At 40.6% G+C, this 15,620-nt stretch overlaps 1 protein-coding gene across 3 annotated transcripts in view; it reads left to right on the top strand.

Moving 5' to 3' along the window:
- Window positions 1–769: 769 nt before the first annotated feature.
- The window catches only part of LOC308509191 (bifunctional heparan sulfate N-deacetylase/N-sulfotransferase 4-like), a 206,333-nt gene continuing 191,482 nt past the window's right edge, over window positions 770–15,620 (top strand). For all 3 annotated transcript variants that reach the window (XM_081076935.1, XM_081076934.1, XM_081076936.1), the window contains exon 1: window positions 770–1,343. The gene's annotated coding sequence lies outside the window, so the exon portion shown is untranslated. The remainder of the gene's footprint in view (window positions 1,344–15,620) is intronic.

Here is a 15,620-nt window from a genome sequence, read left to right as displayed (position 1 = left end):
CGCACACACCAGGAACGTGCTGTGGGTGAATGAAGGTTTGCAGCTCTGTTCTCCAGCCTGTGAGGGTCTGGGGCCCCATTCTCACTAGCACGTCTTACTCCACTGAGTCAGGAGGTGGACATTTAAGGTTCCACAGCAGGAAGAGGCCAGGGAATCAGAGCCGGGAATGAAGAAACACGGGAGAGCATCTTTTATCTTCTATGTCTTTGGATGAAGAAGTTCAAAGAACGTGATATAGTGTCATTTATATCTTTATGAGTTAATAGGAGTTTGTAGAGAACAAAGAGCAGGTAATCTTCATCTTATATCACCAAGTAGAAAAATGACACACGGAGACAATTTTGCCCATGCTGGGACTAGAAGGGAACGTTTCCATATAATTTACCTCTGTCACCATGAAACTGTTTACAACAAACACACACGTACACTGTTACTCATTCCTTCCTCCAACCACGTATGATGGTCCGACTCGTTGTTAGTGTCAGGAGTGGGTACGTAGCCCACTGGTACTTGTCCAGCTTTCCCACCGCTCACAGCTGACTTGCTGATTTCATCACCCATTTGTTTCACTGGCACACACCTACCCCAGAAAACCCTGTCTTGAACTTTTCTTTTTTTTTTTTTTTACCCAATGGGATCTTTGGGCGTCATAGCTGCAAAGTGGAATTTTATTCTCCACTTGCATAGGCAACAGCCCAGCTGTAGGATGAAGGGATGAAGGATTATGCAAATCCTGCAGGAGCTCCTCATCCATCACGGAGGTGAGGGAGGGATGCAGCTGATGGCTGAATTCGCTTCTGTTGGAATGTATGGGCGTGTGACATCCCCCTGACTGGATGACATCACAACAGCTCCCGGTCCTTGAACGTCTGGAGGATGATTAGCTGAAGGAATTGGCTGTGTCTGCCAATCACCTCGGGCACAGCTGCCTTCATAGTCCGGTGTGAGAGGAGGGGACCGGCGGCCAGGACAGCAGCTGCAGCTGGTCCCCGTGATTAAAGACTTCTCGCAGCCTTTTCGCTGTGCTGGGTCTGCTCCCTGGTGTAATTCTCATGTCCGAGAGGGAAGCTGCATTGAACGGCGTGCTGCACAGAGATTTGAATCATTCCAGCTGGCTGCTTGTTTTGAAAAGGACAGCGTGTGTATAAATAAAAAGCCACTGCTGGAAGAGTTCAGACGCCAGGGCTGGGCTGCAGTGGCTCCAGGGTGCCGGGGGCAGACCCTGTGAACCGGCCACTCCTGCTAAGTAACCTGCAGCCCCGCCGTCTCCTCACTGGACGGCTCGTGTTCTGACTCGGGACCAGCTCCACGGAGGAAAGAAAACAATCAGGATGCTTCTCCAGGTAAGTTACTGCTTAATTTGCTGGAACCGAGGCACGTACAGTAGATGGATATATGTTGCTTCTAGATAAACGAGTGGAACACAATAAAGTTTTATTTGTGAAAGATTTATGTAGAAGCAGATAATTGCTTCACACCCGATTCAGTCTGCCTTTCCAGAGTATGTGCGTTTACCTGCGCTTAGGCTTTGCAGAAGTTAGATTTGCACTATAAATGGAACATACAGTCCTGCCTATAAAAAAAGACAGCTAGCACTTGAGATATTTTAAACTGTTGCCAGAACATTTGCATAATAAGCACCTCACTTGATAACAATTTTAGCCTTTTCTTATTGAAAATGCCAATTTTTCAAACTCAGCATCTAAACTATAGGGTTATAAATGGTTCCCTGAGAGGGGTGACTGAGAACGCGGCAGATCATGGAAACTCCTCTCCTTGGGACCCGAGGTTCAGAGGCAGACTCTGTTCTGATGGTCTGCTTTAGAGAAACAGCTGTCACCGGCATTTGAAATTATATGATACCATCCTGAATTGCTTTTAAAGAAACAGGGGCTTTCCTGTTAGGAAAAAAAAAAGGCAATTCTGAGAACAATACATGTAACATACCACAAGCATAAATCCATGAGGACAGAAACAGCTTTATGCTACACCTGTAAAGCCTCCCAATTCCTCATGCACAGAATAAGTGGGAAATATGAAATGTCATTTAAATATGGTCTTATCCATCCCTTCTAATGTCTGTCAGAGAGAGCTAAATAAAAGGGACACTTACACCTGTTTTGTTTCTTGTAATCTGTCCTGATGAATAAGGTTGTGGTGTTTAGAGGCACTATTACAGTATTTCCAAGCGATGACCTATTTTGTTTATTATGCCAGCTTATACGATGAGCTCTGACAAAGTTTCAGTGGTATATACTTCAGTACATCTTTTTCAAACTCACCTTTTCTTGCTTTCTTGGTACCTTCTGTCAGAATATTTTTCATCAGCTCAAAGACTGTAGGGATTTTAAAGTAAAGGGCATATGAAGACACTGAAGTGTTTTCCTAATGGTTTTTGTTTGCCCTTCCTCACCAACTTCATGGTTTAAATCCTGAGAGTTTCTTGCCACAAAAGGAAATTGATGAAGACAAAAGTTACTGTAATTGGTTGAATTTCTCCAAAACTAGGAGGCAATTATCTTTCTCCACAAAGATTTAAAGGATATATTTTAATATCAAAAGCATCCATTTTAAGTTCTTCTATTACAAAGATGCCAGTTAGCCATATCCAGATGCTGAGGGGGTGCTGTGTTGGCCACGGTTTTTTCATGAAGCAAATGGATGCAGAGAATAGAGTCCACTGACTACAACCGTCTAGGGCTGCACCTGGATCCTAAGAAATCAGTCATTAATTAGCAGAGTGGGTCGGCCACTTCCATTCACCTCACTGCAAACAGGGGACTTACCACCATCTAACACCTGCTAGACTGATGACGTTTCCATAACAAGGAATCCTTTGAAGGTTTACCTTCTGATGGTTAATATCACACAGCTCTTGTATTGATAGCAGTATTGTGATAAGCTAATGCGGGGGATTTGGGGAAATTAAACACTAAGCAGAACAGTCTCTTTCTTTTTTTTCCTCAGTCCTAATGGCAATTGGTCAGCATGAGACTGACATTTAGAAAATCCCTTGAAAAGATTATAATGTGTATGGCTTATTAAGCATAAAATGAAACTAACTCTTGGAAGGAAAATATAGATGTAATTTAGAAACTCAGGCATCATTGTCAAGTAAAAAAGGGAAAAATTCATAAATGTTTTAATATTTGATCTCCTATCCATAAATTGAAAATGTATATAAATTGCATTTGGTTTTCTGCCAGTTGAAGTTATTATCTAAGAAATGTGTCAATTTGAATGTCCTCAAATACCAAAATGAAGTAAATGGAGGCTATTTTATATATAACTATATAAAATCACAATTTGAAAATTATATATTTAATAACCAAAATAGAGAGAAACATATGTGTGTGTATATCACTTCAAAAAGGACAATCTTTTGTAGTTTACCTGAATATTAAAACAGTAATACCTAGTCTTCTTCACCACCCCCAAAAGAATTCTGCAATTAGATTTAAAATAAACTTGTCTCTGAATTCAAATCTCAATGCTAACCTTCCTTCTTGTGTGTTTCTAACCCAGTGAAACTGGGTCCTCAGTAGGTCTACTGTCCCTGTGGTCCCCATGCATATTTGATTTGAGCAGGAAAGGTGCCACTGAGAGTAAAACCCAAAGATCAAACTCTGTGCTTGTGTGGTAGCAGCTACTTGGAGGAGAATGGAGAAGCGTTTAGTGTGCTCTGTTCAAACTAGAAGATTCTAGCCGGGGCTGCCTCCCCAGACCTGGGAAGCACTGGAGAGACTCAGAGAACAGAGTGAGTGTGTGGAAGGCGACACAGAAGCTGGGAGCCCGCAAGGCGAGTTCTTTCTGGGCTGAAGTTTGTTAATAAGCATTATGTTTAAATCCTAACCTGAGGCCTGACGTCTTTCTCTAGTATGAACTGTGGGATATGTAAAGAACAAACATATTTTTGAGTAGAGTAAAATATTAAAGTAACAAAGTTTTCTTCTTTACTAAGAGTTACTCTAATGAAAACTGCCAATCTGCCTAGCAGAAGTACAATGTAATGTAGAGTCAAGAGCAGGAAGAGACACGAGGATGAGCTGCGCGTCTGAACACATCTTGGGGATGGAAGAGGGATGACAAATGCCCCGTATGTACAATGTGTGAGAGGAGGAGGTGGGATGGTTCTGAGAGTCGTTGGCCTGGTCCGATCTATAGAAGAGGACAGGCCAGAAGTGTTGGCAGGGAAGGCCTGTGTGCTGGACACCAGGAGGGAACGACAGTGCACCCCCTGCACTCTCCCGATAACTAGGGAAAGGGCCATGTTGATTTATTTTCCGTTGATGAAGTGAGAGGAGTGGGCCAGGTGTGAGGCAGTGCCGTGCCTACAGCTCTCATGGCAGGACGTTCCTCCAACCTCGTCTTTAACACATCGGGACACACTGAGCGAAGCTGTTACAGAGTGTGACGTGTACCCTCTTTAAAATATTGTCCGCAACCTCGGAAGTCAGACGTGGCAACTGCACTGTGGAACTTTCATGAGTACCGTCCTGTTTCCAAGTTTTCTTCATCTTGGAATGCTAAGGAATGCTATCACATTCTAGAGTTGACAAATCTCAAATTCCTATTAGAACAATGCTGAATTGATAACAGACTTTACCCAAACATGAAATAGACTAATAATAAAATCCAAACATCAATGGCTTTGGGTAATAGATTTTTAAAATGTGAATAGTTACTTATTCTCCATTCCTACTGGTGAAAATGTTTGCCTTTGTAACTTGATGTATGCATTTTCTTTGCCTTCTTAAAATACGAGAAGAAAATGAAAGGTTGGAAAAGAACATGTTTGAATGCTCGAGAACTTAATTTGATGATGTCGTGAGGGTATTTGAGAAAACAAGTGGTAACTCTAAGTTGTACCATTAAGATTTATGTACCAAACTCAGTTTTTACACTTCTTGGAAAGTATCCTTTTAGATATTTCAAGAGTTCTATGGAGAAGGCAACTTTTAGCAGGTTAACACACACGCGCACACATGCACTCACTTTTATGCCAAAATTTTTTTTTTACAAAAGTTCAGTTTGGACATTCCAAGATTAGATGAACTTGAATAGCGCTTTATGTAAAATATTCAATCTACTCATTAAAAGTCTTTAATGCAATTTATCTTTGACAATAACCTTGTAGAAGTTGAAGGTCACCTGGCCAGGTTCAGTACTTTCAAGCAAATGTAGAAATGCTTCCTTAATGTCTACTGACACACTATTTTCTTTCTTCTTTTTATTTTCCTCCTTTCCTCCTTCTTCCCCTTCACTTTCCTCCTTTCTTCTCTCTCTCCATTCTCTCCTTCTTCCCTCCCCTCTGCTTTTCTTCTCTCCTTATTAATTTCTGGTTTCCCTTCCTTCTTCCCTCATGCCTCCTTCTTTTCTTTTCTCTCTTCATTTGTGGCACCTCAGCTGAAAAGCTCTCTTGCAAAGGCCTGGAGGAAACCACTCGTGTAGTATGGCAGTTGTTATTTATTTGATAGCCAGGTGGGCACGTGGACATGGGTGGGAAAACACACACAGAAAATAGGGACACTACATTCGACACAGAAAGAAAGGTGAGGTAGGATGGAAAGTCTGTGTCAGAGAAGTAGTAATGGCAGCCTTAAAATACTGGCGGTTCTCCCCACGATGAATTTCCACCGAACTTACTCCCTTTCCTCGTACTTCCCTTTCATTGTCAGTGGAATCTTTTGCATGCAGCAAATGCAATTTAGTGGCAAAAATAAAATAATAATAAATGTAAATAATCCTTACACTGGTATTTTAAACTCCTGTAAACCATTTTTATACTTTAACATAAAAGCATCCATATGAGCCCAAAGGCCGATTGCCATGCTAATGGAGGAAGAAGAGAGAAGGGAAAGCATGTTGCACATTAAGAAGCTTTGGCCTGACTCCATTTCTGAATCATGAATTCAATTGTAGATTGCTGATCCACAGAACTTGTCATATTTCATCAGACATCTCAAAAGAGTTCTTCTTGATGTACTGAATAGTCTTCCACGCCTACATAAAAATCATATAAGCCCCAGAAATAAATACAGCGACACTAAAGATTAATACAAGGAAAGGAAACAGATGCAGAGATGCATCTGCTCCTGTGAACACATATAAAAGTCCTAATTCTATTCATTCCTCCGAAGTACAAGTGAATAATTAGAATTTAAATTCCATTTGTTCCCCAACCAGTCTTTCACTAATAGTTGCATCAATGCAATTGAGATTCTGTACGCTATAAGTAAAATAAGCAAGGCAATCATGGAAAAATTACCCTTATTAATTCATTTAAATTATTAATTCATTAAACTATTACGGCTCCCGACATTTCAGTTTGTGAAACCATTTTCCTTGGAATGGGGCATTTTCTTAAAAACCACAAAAATGATGCTCAAATTGGTCAATTGAGATTGAACTCAATTTAGTACTTAAGTTATTCTGTTTCTCCATCTGGACATATTGTTCTCTTTAAACAGAGAAAATAGCTTTTCATTTTTGTTCAATAATGTTCATAATGAAAAGGTAACAAATACGATTATCCATAATTTTTAATATGTGCCTGACCCACTCATGATACTAGGGTGAACATAACAGCGCTCGGGAGCCCCAAGTGCTGGTGGGAGAAAGTGGGGAGCAAACAAAGGAAGCCTCATGGTGGTGCATAAATCATGGTGGGGCAGAAGGACGTGAGCCGAAACCCTAGAGCTGGCCAGGAAACGCCTTCCTGAGAAATCGACACTCAGAAAACATCTAAAAGGTACATGCCAAACTGGTACCAGTGATTTTCTTGTACAAAAAGGTGATGAGCAACTTCCTGTAATATTCAGGGTGACGAGTTGCATTTGGACTCTGCCTATTAGTATTCTTCTCGGTTCTGTGAAATTGTTTGGTAGAGTTTCGGGAATGGCACACTGGTTAGTGTTACTTTCTCCAGAAAGTGGGAAGTTCAGTCTGTTTTAGAAAATGCAATTCTCAACTTTACCTCTACCCTTTATAGTTCTAAGGTAATTAAAACGTAGTATGTGAGCAAATTATCGTGATTTCCCTATAGTCTGAAAATGAATACTATTATTGAAATTCTAACCACAGCAGTGCAGTCTCATTCTCAATAATCAGTGGGTATAAGAACCAATATTCTAAAAAAATCAGTCAGTTGGCTAGAACAAGGGGCTTAACATAATGAAATTACAGAGCGATAAATGTAATTATTGAATTTTTTTAAAAAATTCACCATTACAAAAGTACTTCAAACTCAACAACAATAAACTGTGATGAGACTAAGACCATGCTAATTCATACAAAGCAAATTAATAGGCTCCTGGGACCAGCAGCGAGGAAACAGTGATCGGTGTGCCCAGGAGCACTGCACTGACGTCACCTGGCCGGCTCAGTGTCTCAGGCTCCTGCTCATGCAGGAGCAGGATCTTCTGACCTTCCTCCTCCCCCAGGTCTCACTTGTTCCCTTCAGGTGCAATTACCGTGCACGTGTCAGTGTCCCCAGTTTAACTGAAGGATGTCATTGATAAGCCAGCTGAGAGAGAGAATGCTTGACCTGTGGCACACGGCAAGGGTTTGCCGAATGTAAACTGTGAAGAGACATCTGGGAAGCAGGTCCTATGAGCAACAGCTGAAGAAACAATGATATGTAAAGAAAAAGAGTCTCTGGAGGAAACTCGATAGTCCATAGTGACCTTTATATGCTTTGAGCTTTTATTTATTTATTTTTCTATTTTTATGAAAACACATTTGTTTTATGTTATGTGACACCAGTGGACTAACATATGAAAGATATTGGGAGGGTGTTTCTATGCAATTCCAGGGAAAACAATCCATTTTAAAGGTCAGTGAGACTCCAGTTAATCAAAGCAACCAACACAGGTTGGTTGCTACTATTCCAGACTTGTGTGGAAGGAATTTCTGCCTGGAATTAGAGATAAATGGTGGTTACCAAGGTTTTCTGTGTTTTTCGTAGTGTAACTGGAAGGAGTAGGGATAAAAAGCCTTAGAGTGGTCACTTTATCCACTTCAAACCAGCTCTCCCAGTTGGTAGAAAATTGGTCAACAACATTCAAGTAAATAACGGTTGGGTAAAATCAAATAACAGGAATGGATTAATCAGGGTGTGCTCTAGAGTGTAAAAGCAACTTTTCATAACAAAAAGATCATTTACAAGGTGTATAATCCCTTAAAGATAATGAATTGATAAATATCTTAATTAAGGAGATTGATTTTTTTTTAAAACTTTGCTTTTGCTTCTCTTTTGAGCCACTCCAAGTACAAGCATATCTGAAGATTAGTTGTGTGAATAAGAAAGGTACTTCTGACTTCTATGAACTTCTCAATGATGAGGAATATTGAGATTGCTTGTCAAGTGTGGGCCCTTCTGGAGAAGAGTTACAATCTCCCAGTACTTTCTACCAAATAAGTTTGCAGACTCATGTGCTAAGTCACACATGAAGTGATTTAAAGATGAGATAGTGACAGTCTAGGCAGGAAGTAATGTTGAATTTCACCGAAGCTGGATTCTAATTCTGCTTTGCCCTTGTAATATAACCTTGAAAAAGCTCATTAAACTTCGGTGCCTCGGATTCATGATCCGCGAGTGCAGGTGATAACACCCACTTCGTAGACTTGCTGGGAAAGCTGAATGTGACAACAAAGGTCCTAGTTCAGAGTAGGACACACTTAATGGAATTAAGGATCAACTACAAGCATCAGTACTCTGACCGTGACCTCGGTGTAACACTGGTACTGGTTTAAAGCCGCCCTGAGTGATGAGTTTCACCATTACCAGTCCCTTCACCTGGAGCTGATTATCTAAAACTCCCTTTTCCCTGCCTATACTGTACTTATGATCACATATTTGGATAATAATATTAAATCTAATTTAAAGGATCCAACTTCATTGATTAACATTTTAATATGACTCATCACAGTTTTGAAAAATAATTTATAATCAAATATCTAAGGAAAACAGACCATGAACCAAGGGGAAAAGCTGTCAGGGAGAAAAAAAAAAGATGATAGTTTATCTTGATTTCCTTGCATGCTGGAATAAGAAAAAACATGGGATTGGAAGACAAGAAGGCAATGAAACTGGATAGAACTAAAAAACTACAAATGTTCCTTAGTTTGCAGTTTTTTCTAGTAAAATACTTTTAAAAAGTTCCTATTGACATGTTTTCTAGAATTATTACAAAAGTTATATGAATTTTTTAAAAGGATGGTAGGTACTACACCAAAATAATTTACTCAGCAAGCCGATTTGGTAGAAAATACTGGGAGATTATGAAATGTAAAATATTTGGTTTACCTTTAAAATGTCTTTGGGAAAAAAATGGGGAAAATGGAAAAATGGTTTTGTTTTACATGTGGACATCATGGAAACATGTGGAATTATGCCGTTACGTAATTTCCCCCAATTGCTTACTTGAAATCTGTTGAGCAGTTTTCTACGGAGCTGCTGGGCAGGTGTTCAGGTGGGCAGTCTGTACATCCTGAAGTTGTTACCCTGTTCTGTGGTCACACATGAAAAACTGGAGAGAGAGACTGCTCACCGGCATCTCAGTCCTGCTCAGGGCAGGAGTTCCTTCCACAGAAACCTCTGGACAATAGATTGAACTTCTCTGAATGCCCATGTTGACCCATACCCAGAGTAAAAAGATACGAGCATATTTTAAGGTGAGCCACAGATGTGTCGGTGGGTGTTCATTGGCCCTGTGGTCCTGAGATGTAAGACAAGATCATTTTCACTCCTTCTAGCCTTTCTCCCGAAGATATTTTGACAATCAACCAAATAATTACATTTCATCATCTTCCAGTATTGTCTATCAAACAGGTTTGCTAAGTGGATAATTGTGGTAGTTTTATGCATCCTTTCAAAGCATCCACAAATAACACTTGTAATAATTTTCAATTCTAATCATCAGGTATTAAAATAGGAGCGTCTCCAGAATGTTCATGGGAGCAGAATGCTTGCAATGATTCCATCTCTCTTCCCAGGGCTTCTTGTCGTGCTTTTTCCCCACTTGGAGAACGGGGTATCCCAGGTTAGCTTGTGCGCAAGGATGACGTTCTCTGTGGGATACACTCACATGTGACCAGCCACTTCTGGTTGGTGGCCAAGCGGGGGTTTCATTCTCCAGTAGCTGCAAGTTAAAATAGCACGATATGTGAAGCAATTAAGTTAAAAATATATAGCAGGCCCGGATTACCAGTAAAATTGAATGGAGCATGTCTGCTATTGGTAAAGATTATGCAACTTTATTGTGCTGTGTAAAATGAAGAATGCTCTGAAACGAGAAGTAAGTAGAAGATGGGGATAGTAAATATAGGTGATACAGATTCTACAATTAGAAAACACATCATCAACACAAAACCTCAGCATTACCGTTTCAGTAGTTCTTTGTAAGGCTTGTACATGGCAATAAAACGTCCCTTCCTGGAATTTGGGGCACGTACTTGGTGTGCAGGCCCCTCGCAGTGGATCAGGAGCTTTAGAATCGACCAGAAAATGGGGGTTCACAACAGTGGAGTGACGCTGCACAGGCCTCCACACTTTTCTGTGCATTAAATTCTCCACTCGTTCCTTGGGTTCTTTGTTTGTTTTCTTGTGTCTCAAGCAACATCTTTTTTTTCCATTACAGTTGACATTTGATATTATATAAGTTTCAGGTATACAGCATGGTGGTTAGACATTTATATGATTTATAAAGCGACCCCCCCCCCCAATCAGTCTGATGCCCACCTGGCACCATGCATAGGTATATCCATGTTATTGTCTATGCTCTTCATGCTTTAGTTTACATTCCTTAACTGTTTTCTACCAATTTCTACTTCCTAATCCCTCCCCTTTTTCACCCTATTCCCAACCCCACTCCCATCTGGGAACCATCTGTTCTCTATGAATCTGTTTCTGTTTGGTTTGGTTTGATTCAGTTTTTTTTGCTGTTGTTTTTTTAGATTCCACAGATAAATGAGATCATATGGCATTTGTGTTTCTCTGTCTGACTTATTTCACTGAGCATAATACCCTCTAGGTCCATCCATATTGTTACAGATAATAAGATCTCACTCTTTTTTATGGCAGAGTAATACTCCATTGTATAAATGTACCACTTCTTCTTTATCCAGTCATCTACTGATGGGCACTTAGGTTGTTTCCATGTCGAGGCTATTGTGAATAATGCTGCAATGAACGTAGGGGTGCATATATCTTTTTGAATTAGTGTTTTGGATTTCTTAGATAAATACCCAGAAGTGAGATTTCTGGGTAGTTCTATAAGGTAGTTAGTTCTATTTTCAATTTTTTGAAGAATCTCCATACTAATTTCCATAGTGGCTGCGCCAGTCTGCAGTCCCATCAACAGTGTATAAAGGTTCCCTTTCCCCCACGTTCTCACCAACACTTGTTGTTTGTTGATTTATTGGTGGTAGCCATTTTGATAGGTGTGAGATGATATCTCATTGTGGTTTCCTTGATTTCTTTGAAAAAATTATTTCAATGATTGGAATTTATAGCTGTTTATATACAAAATAGAGTGTCCATTTGAAAAAAGTTATTTTCCATTACAAGCAGATAAAGGCCAGTGGTACATAATGTTACAGAGTATCCTGATAGTGTGATAATATAATGAAAAACCTCAGTAGAACTTCCTGTAAACTAGATAATAGACTTCAGTTTTATTGCCCCAAAACAATCTAAATTTCCCCTAGGCATTTGTATTGAGTACTTCAGGAGTCTCCAGGTAAGAAAGTCAGTGGTAGAGAAGTGATTGTTGAAATGGATTTTCAGAGAGAGTCATCTGTTACTTCTGATGCAGGCAAATTCTATGGATAAAGATGAAGAGATGGTTTACCTCGATTGAAAGCGAGAACAATTAAACTATTAAAAGAATAGCTTCTGAATGCGTATGCAATACTATTAATAACACATTAAATTCATAAATAAAAGGCCAGTTGATGTAAATTTTAAAATAATTTATAGTTCAATAAAGCCCTTTGTGATTTCTAGAAATTAAACCTCAGCGTTCACTCTTTGAGTCCTTTTTCTCTCGCCTTTATTCACTCGTAGATCAAGAAGTGCGTGGCTCCACCATGACGTCATTCATCCCTCTTGGTCTTGTAGTTTCCTTGCCAGTAAGACTCAGAGGCTGAGCGAGCGTCTTACGTTCCAAGGATAACTGCTTCCACGATTGTCTGCTGAGCCAATTAGCAAGGGTGCAGATCAATACCAAATATAATAATGGTTTATAAAAGAAAGATTATTGAGCTACACCAAAGCAGTTCTCAGGTAATGGCAGTCATTTTATGGCCGCTGGCTGGCTGTAAGTTGATTTAACCAGTGTGTACAGAGCAAAGCCCAGGAAATGAATACTGCATCAGCATTCTAAGGGCAAACGTGGGCACACCACCCCAGCCTGGTCCTGGAGCTCGGTTTCTCCTGTGTTTCACATCTCTCTCCTCTCTCCTCCTCCAACTCCAAATCCTTCCATTTGCCAATGACTAGAACAAAGTCCCTCCCTCTGTGAGGCCCCTCCTGGTGACTCCAGCCCGTCTCTGAAACCTCAGCACAGGGAGCAGAGTTCTCACTGGCTGTGAGCGTGTCCTCCTCGTGAAGGCAAGATTCCTGTCCCTTTCCACGTGTACTCTTCCTTTTCCTTGCAGCTGCTCTCTGCTTGCTCACCACCTCCCGCCTGCTGAACTCACTGTAATTGTCCCCCTTGACTTCACTACACTCCTGGACGTTTTGCTAAGGTCACCAAAGTCAAGGTTAATTGCATTTCTTGATTCATATATCACATTCTGTTCTTGATCAGAAACATCTGTGCCCCTTTGCTTGCAGCTTCCATAGCGGTCTCCCACTGACCTTATTGATGTGACACTGAAGGTCTTCCTGGCGTGCCACTGTCATTTTATGTGCACACTGTCCCCCAGCTTTCTCCCTCAGGACCATGGCTTTTCCTCCCCTCAACTTGTAGTCCCAGCACAGACCCGAAATTCCACTCTGGTGTATTCAGCAGCCTAGTGGACATTCCCTGTGAATATGTCACAGAGTTTTCAAATAATGAAATAATGTGTCGTAATCTACTCATTTTCTCTTTGCACATCTCTACCTCCATGTAACTGCTTTTCCTGTGACTGCACTTCCATGTTCTGTCATAATTGCCTGTGTACTCAGATGTGTCATAGAAAAGACTTGCACTGCTCGTGTAGAGGTCGTGTTTGTCGGGTGGGTAGAGCAGCTGGCACATGTTGGTGCTCAGTAAGTACGGAGTAGATGACTGATATCTGCGGTCTCAAGCCACTCATTCCCTACTCTCTACATTTATTCAGTCATGACACTTCTGTTTTTATGTGACAGGATGAAAAGAATTCCGATGAGCACATTCACAGCCTTGCCCCTTCAACATACAGTGGACACATTCTCCTTGTCCATCTCTGCCCTAAAGAGAAGGCCTCTTGCTTTCTGAGCATGAGGTTGGTTGTTGAGTGGAATGGTTTCTTAGGCCAGGGAAGAGCAGAGGGAAAAGAAACAGTGCAGCAGATGGCAGAACGGCAGTGTCCCGGGAGGATTCCCAGTGTAGCCTTGGGTCCAGGGAAACAGATAGGAGAGAAATCAACCTTTTAGAAGTGCCATTGTGTTTTATGATGTGGAACACTTTACGCTGCTTACAGCGTGGGAGTGAAGAACAGAATCTCGTCTAAATAAGTTACTGTGGCTCTCATACTGCGCGTCTGAAATGCATTCGGTGGTGCTACCCACACGGGGCTACAAATTTATAACAGCTCGAAAGTTGTATACGATTCTGGGAAAGTACTTATACTTAAAAGATGGACTTTACCTGTTAGAGCAGGTTCAGGTTCACAGAAAAATTGAGAAGACAGTGCGTAGGGCTCCCATATGCTCCCACGGTCTCCCCAATACCGACGTTCCTTACAATTCATGAACCTGACACAGCATGTCACCCAAAGTCTACAGTTTACGGTAGGGCCCTGCAGGGGTTTGACAAGCATATAATGAATGTATTCTCTGTTACAGTGTTATATGGGACAGTGTCACTGCCCCAAAGACCCCCTGTACCCCCATCCCCAACACCCCCAACAACTACTGGTCTTTTCATGGTCACCATAGTTTCACCTTTTTAAGAATGTCGTGTAGTTGGAATCACACATAGTATGTGGCCCCTTCAGATTGGTTTCTTTTACTTAGTAACACGCATTTTAGACTCCACCACATACTTGTGTGTCTGGATGGCTCATTTCTTTTCAGTACAGGATAATATTCCATTTTACAGAAGTACCAGGGTTCATTCATCTGTCACCTACTGAAGGGCACATTGGTTGCGTCCAAGTATGGCAATCAAGAATAAAACTGCTGTAAACATGTGTGCAGTTTTCATATGGATGTATGTTTTCTACTCTTTTGTTCTCAGTTGAGGAGCTCAGTTGCTGGGTCATGCAAGGCTGTATTTAGCTTTGTAAGAAACGTTCAGATTATCTTCCCCAGCGGCTGTACCATTTTGCTTCCCACCAGTGAGGCGTCAGTCCCTGTCTCTCCACGTCCCCACCAGCATTTAGTGTTGTGAGTGTTTAGGATTTCAGCTGTCCAATCGGTGTGTGGTGGTATCTTGTTATTTTTATATGCAATTCCATAATGACATATGAAGTGGAGCCCCCTTTCATGTGCTTATTTTCCATCTGTATATCTCCTTTGGTGAGGTGTTTGTTAAGGTCTGTGACCCATTTTTTAATTGGTTATTCATTTTCTTATTGTTGAATTTTAAGAGTTCTTTGTAGATTTTAGTTAACAGTCTTTTATCAGATGTGTCTTTTGCAAGTATTTCCTCCCAATCTGTAGTTTGTCTGTTTAGTCCGTTGGCAATGTCTTTTGCAGAGATTTTTTTTTTTTTACTTTAATGAAATCCAACTTACCAATTATTTCTTTCATGGATCATGTTTTTGGTGTTTTATCTAAAAAGTCATCACTAAACCCAAGGTCTTCTAGATTTTCTCCTATGTAACCTTGTAAGAGCTTTACATTTACACTTAGATTTCTGATTTGTTTTGAGTTAATTTTTGAGAAGAGTGTAAGGTCTGTGTATAAATGATGATTCCATTTCCTCTCCTTCTCCTTCTTCTTCTTCCTCTTCTTCCTCTTCTTTTTTCTTCTCTTTTATAATGTGTGGATATCTAACTGGATGAAGAACTGGTGCAGTGCTATTTGTTAAAAACAAAAAACAAACAAACAAAAAACTATCCTTTCTCCCTGGAATTGCTTTTGCTCCTTTGTCAGAGATCAGTTGCTGTGTGTGTGGGTCGGTGTCTGGGCTCTGGGTTCTGCTCTGTTGGTCCGAGTGTTCTTTCATTGATACCACACTATTTTCAGTACTTAGAGTAAGTCTTATAGTGAGTCTGGGGTCCTCTGACGTTGTCCCATTCAATATTGTGTCAACCATTCTGAGTCTTACTCTTCGCATAAACTTTTGTTTGTTTGTTTGTTTTTAAATCCTTATTTCCATTTTTGTAAGTCCTCATCTGGCCTATTGTGATCAATTCTTAACTGGTCTCCAGTCTGTTTTCTTAAAAAATAAAAATAAAAATTGCCATGTCAGTCTTGAAATTAA

This window comes from Rhinolophus hipposideros (assembly GCF_964194185.1).
Source record: "Rhinolophus hipposideros genome assembly, chromosome: 16".
NCBI classification, from domain to species: Eukaryota; Metazoa; Chordata; class Mammalia; order Chiroptera; family Rhinolophidae; genus Rhinolophus; species Rhinolophus hipposideros.
This window is presented reverse-complemented; position numbering and strand designations above follow the sequence as displayed.